Raw genomic sequence first — 6,119 nt, 5'->3', positions numbered from 1 at the left:
TTTAATCTTCATATATTTTTTTCTTTAACTGTTTTATATATTATTTTTCAATATGAAATTCCTATTTTTTATCTTTCTTCAGAGTAAGATTTATTCCATCTTCTCTGGTCAGTGTCTGGAAGAACAGCCACAGAACAATTTATGGGAATCCATTCACTATAACAGAGACACATTTGTAGAGGAGTGGTGAAATGGTGAAACATGTCCAATCACTGATTGGAGGTTAAGAAACTGCTCTGTTACTTTCTCTTCAGATGTTTCATTATGTGTGTGCATGTATGCATAAATGTATGCAAATGCATATGGTTCTTTGCAACAATAGCAGAATTAGGAGAATCATACCAGATGACTGGACACAGGTGATCATACAGGCAGAGAGAGGTGATTGTAGTGAACTTTAGTAATATTTAATAGTAGCTTTAATAACTTCAGCAACAATATTGGGGCAGCCAGCATGAATTTTTCATACTTTTTTTTTGCTTACTAACTTTGTGGACCATTGACTTAACCTTTTTATAATTAATTTATAAATAATTAATTAATATGGGTATAAAACTACCTTTCATATAGTGCTTTTGGTTGTTTTTATATATAAATAATTCCTTGTAGTGTTAGGACTTGTTCTGCAATTGAATCAGTATGTAGTGTTTGATAAACAGAGATAGAAAAGTGATAATTGAGATAGAACATGATTAATGCAAAGGCACAAAGGAAAAAAAATACAAGTTTGGTTACAGTATAGAGCTTATAAAAGGAATATAAATATAAAAATGAGCTTTGGGGCAGATTGTGAAGTGCTTCATAGAAATTAGTGTCTCTACAGATATCTAACTGGTTTCTAGCCTTGTTGAGACACAGAGTGACTGTTTCAACTGGAAGCAATATACCTGGTAGAAAGGAGGAGAAAATTCTAAAGGAGGAAGGAGTCCAAATAGAAAGCTGCGGCATCGGTGCATATAGAACTGAACTGCATGTTTTTGCTCTCAGTGTCTTTTGGACAGAGCATAGTTATTCAAAATCTCAGTTTCTTCATCTATAAAGTAAAGCATTTAGAAAAGATGAATCTTAATTCCTTATGATTTCTAAAATACTGAGCATATGACTTCTACAAGATATGGAATTGAATTTGAGTAGTGGACGAAGAGAGTGTAAGCTAAGAATGCAAAACAAAGAAACAAACAAAAAAAAGCAAGCAGTAAATAAACAACACTAAAAAAAAAAAAATCCACATTGCAACAAAAGATGAACTTGAATACTTACTTGCTATATGTTTTTGTTATTATACAAGATATTTCACAAAAAAAGGAAATAGCTATAAATTATTATAATTACTTGGTATATTTCTGATGTTCATCTTTTTTTTTTCTCACTTTTGTTTTTAAATATCACTTCCTGTAATATCATTTCCTGTAAGGAATATGAGATCAAAAATAGAATTTATTTTCTGGACGAAAACATGCAGAGACTGAATGAAGTGTGAAATGCATAAGTGAATAAAGGATGAAAATCAACTTAAACATAGAACAGTTATATCTTCTACTTGTGCTCAGAGAGGTAAATATAAAGGGAGGTGCCTGAGTAGAAGAATGGTAGCTTCTTTTGTCATTACCAGTACTTGTGAGGACAAGCCATGGTTTATGGAATTGCCCTTTCCAGACTCTATCCTTAGAAACAAATAGTTTCTTAATATGCAATGTTGCCTCATTTCTCTGCTTCTAACTTAAAACAGGATAGACCTTAAAAAAATAACCATGGCTGATTAAAACTCTATTCTGGGGCATAGCTCTATACCTCTGACTTTTTGTCTAATTTTGAGGAAGTATTGTCCTTCTTATTTTTTTCTTTTTCCTCCTATCTCCTTAATGAGTTCACTCTGGTAATACTGACCTTAAATATGTCTTTTTGTTCTATAGCTGGGCTGTTTTCTAAAATTGTGAAATTCAGTGTTATTATTATTTTTTTTTTTTGCACTTGTAGATATTTACTCAGTTCCTGCTATTTACCAATCGTTGTCTAGATGTTAGACACACAGAGGGAAAAAAAAGAGGTCTCTGCTCTCAGCAGGTCTAACAGTCTTTCTAAAGGGTGACATTGAATCCAAGGAGGAATTTTCTGAATAAAAGTACAAAATCAAATATTAAGTAGAACCAAATTAGCTGATATGGTGATATTATTTTAAAAATGAGTTAAAGTAAACTAGGAAAAAAAATACTTTAAACCAAAGGGTCTCTAGTTAATGACAGAAACAAAGTGTTTAACTGCTATGTAGCTGATGCCCAAAATGTGTTTATATATATATAAAATAAAAAATAGAAAAAAGTATAAAATAATGCAAATTAGAAAAGTGTAAACAGAATAAAATTCACAGGTAAAACTCTTTCCTCCTCTCTTTCTTTGCCCTTTATTCATGTGTCCCTCCTTTTTTTTTTCACTTTTACTACCCTGACCTTCTTTTCATCCTCCTTTATTTCTCACTACTTACTTCTTTCAAAAAGTGTTTGAAAAGATTCCACAAACCTGTAGATTTCTATAGAGTTAAATTAAATAAGTGAAGCTATTTTAATTCTTACTACGTTTTAATCATTAATATATTGGATGGTCATTCTTAAATTCAACCATGTAGCCTTGCATAATCCTATCTTCTGGTGAGAAGCAAAGAGTTGTTATTAATTAGTCTCTCATCCTTATAGGATGTATTACAAATAAACTGTCATATTTTGTATGGCTAAATCTTGTATCATTCCTCAATTAGGGCCAATGACAGTTTGCCAAAATATCTTCCTCTTGGCCCTGCCCAGCTTTAAATTTGGAATTATGAGTAGATGCAATCATGTATTTGGAATAAGTGAATGGAATTATGACATCTGCTAAGAATGAGGATACAAGTAGTGTAAAAGTATTTTTTTAAATGTTGACAACCTTAAATGGCTGAGGTGATTTGTTTCATTTTTGATTACTTTTCTTCCAACGACAATTTTCTTTCCTTTCCCCTCCTACTTTACTGAGGAATAATAAGAAATATAGTTATATATATTTAAAGTATACAATGTGATGATTTGGTATATATACATTGTGGAATGATTACCAAGATCAAGATAATTAGCACATCCATCACCTCAAATAGTTAATTAACTCTTTTTTTTGGCAAGTATAGTAAAAATGTTTAAGATGTACATTTAGTGACTTTCAAGTGTGCAGTACTATATTATTAACAATAGTCACTATCCTTACAAGTTATTCTTCTGATAATTGAAAGGTTGTAGCCTTTGATCTACACCTGCCCACTTCTCCCTCCGACTATCCCCTATCAACCACCATTCTGTTCTGTTTCTGTGAAATCAACTTTTATTTTTTTAAGATTCTACATATAAATGTCACCCGACAATATCTGTGTTTCTCTGTCTGGCTTATCCCACTTAGCCATAATGCCTTGAAGTTTTATCCATATTGCTAGAAATAGAAGGATTTTCTTATTTTGTGTGACTGAATAATATTCCATTGTATTTATGTCTGTATATCACATACGTTTTCAATTCATCCATCAAAGAACTCTTAAATCGTTTCCATATCTTGGCTATTTTGAATAATGTTACTGTGTGGATATTAATAAACTGTGGAAAATTCTGAAAGGAATGGAAATACCAGACTACCTGACCTTCCTCTTGAGAAACCTGTATGCAGGTCAGGAAGCAACAGTTAGAACTGGACATGGAACACCAGACTAGTTCCAAATAGGAAAAGGAGTACGTCAAGGCTGTATATTGTCACCCTGCTTATCTAACTTATATGTAGAGTACATCATGAGAAACGCTGGGCTGGAGGAAGCACAAGCTGGAATCAAGATTGCTGGGGGAAATATCAATAACCTCAGATATGCAGATGACACCACCCTTATGGCAGAAAGTGAAGAAGAACTAAAGAGCCTCTTGATGAAAGTGAAAGAGGAGAGTGAAAAAGTTGGCTTAAAGCTCAACGTTCAGAAAACTAAGATCATGGCATCCAGTCCCACCACTTCATGGAAAATAGATGGGGAAACAGTGGAAACAGTGGCTGACTTTATTTTTCTGGGCTCCAAAATCACTGCAGATGGTGATTGCACCCATGAAATTAAAAGACACTTACTACTTGGAAGGAAAGTTATGGCCAACCTAGACAGCGTATTAAAAAGCAGAGACATTACTTTGTCAACAAAGGTCAGATAGTCAAGGCTATGTTTTTTCCAGTGGTCATGTATGGATGTGAGAGTTGGACTATAAAGAAAGCTGAGCACTGAAGAATTGATGCTTTTGAACTGTGGTGTGTTGGAGAAGACTCTTGAGAGTCCCTTGGACTGCCAGGAGATTCAACCAGTCCATCTTAAAGGAGATCAGTCCTGGGTGTTCATTGGAAGGACTGATGTTGAAGCTGAAACTCCAATATTTTGGCCACCTGATGCAAAGAGGTGACTCATTTGAAAAGACCCTGATTCTGGGAAAGATTGAGGGCAGGAAGAGAAGGGGATGACAGAGGATGAGATGGTTGGATGGCATCACCAACTCAATGGACATGGGTTTGGGTGGACTCCAGGAGTTGGTGATGGGCAGGGAGGCCTGGCGTGCTGCAGTTCATGGGGTCACAAAGTGTTGGACACGCCTGAGCGACTGAACTGAACTGAACAGTGAAAATAGTTGTGAAGATATCTCTTTGAGATATGTGATCTGGTCTATAAATCAGTAGAAAATACATAGGTATATTTCCGCAGAGTAGAAGGAAAAATATTTAAAAAATTCAGTTATGTGTGTATATGTGCAATGATACACTAAAACCATAATAGTAATATAAACCTAAATAAATTAGAAGAAAGGAAATAAAGATAAGAGCAGAAATCAATAGAAAATAAATGGAAAACTGAGAAAATCAGCTAAGCCACAAACTGGTTCTTTAAGAAGATGCATTAAATTTACAGACCTCCTTTAGCAAGACTGGAGTGTGTGTGTTTGATGGTGGCGGTGCAGGGGAGTAACATAGTACCAGTATCAGGAATGAAATAGAGAAAATCTCTACTGATTGTACATACAATAAAAAAAGTATTTCTAGGATACTATAAAACAATGAAAATATATTTAAAATTTTGTAAACAAATTCACAGAAAAGCACAATGCAGCAAAATGACATGAAAAAGTATGAATTTTCTGCAGCTCCTTATCTGTTAAAGAAATCAAATATCGAATTAAAATCTTCCCACAACAAATATTTTAGGTCAAATGACTTCAGTATAGAAGTGTTTTATATCTTTAAGGAAGGATTACATATTGTAATATATATGATATTATATACATGTAATAGTTTATATATATAGACATATATGTATTATATATATGTATGTGCAATACATTTATGTCTATATACACATATATGTCTATCTGTATAATTGTTATATATCTCTTAGGGTTATATATCTCTAATCTTAATAAACTTCCAGAAAATAAACATCCATGATCCAAACTGTAAAATGAGACTGGCCTAACTTTACTAATAAAGCCTAATGAGGATATTGAAGGAAGAGAAACTACAAGTAAGTTATCTTTCTCATGAATATTAGATATAAGAATTTCTAAAAAATAAATTTATTTTAGGGGAATACATCTTCATTGATTTGAGTTTATACAAGAAACCCAAGGTTATGTAGATACTCAAAAAACAATTTGTTTCATTAGATTAACAGGAAAAAGAACAATATTATATTTCAACAGATACAGATAAAGTTTTTGATCAAATTGACCTCTTTGTTGATAAAAATTCTTAGCAAGCTATGAATAGTAGGAAAATTTTTAATTTGATAAAGGGTATCTAAAACAAAAAACAATGACAACATTATAGTTACTTATGAAGTATTGAAAGCCTGTACACTGAGGTTAAAAATGAAAAACTGCTTTTACTACTCTTCAACATTGTATTGAGTTTCCCACTGTGAGCAATATTTCAAGAGGACATTTCTCCAAAGAAGATATGCAAAATCCCAACAAGCACATGAAAAAAAGGCTCAGTATCTATCCATTGGGAAAATTCTAATTAAAAACCACTGTGAGATATTCCATGTTAGAATGGCTATCACAAAAAGACAAGCAATTTCAAATGCT

Source organism: Giraffa tippelskirchi, chromosome 1, assembly GCF_054371585.1.
Source record: "Giraffa tippelskirchi isolate mGirTip1 chromosome 1, T2T-mGirTip1v1.2.pri, whole genome shotgun sequence".
NCBI classification, from domain to species: domain Eukaryota; kingdom Metazoa; phylum Chordata; class Mammalia; order Artiodactyla; family Giraffidae; genus Giraffa; species Giraffa tippelskirchi.
This window is presented reverse-complemented; position numbering follows the sequence as displayed.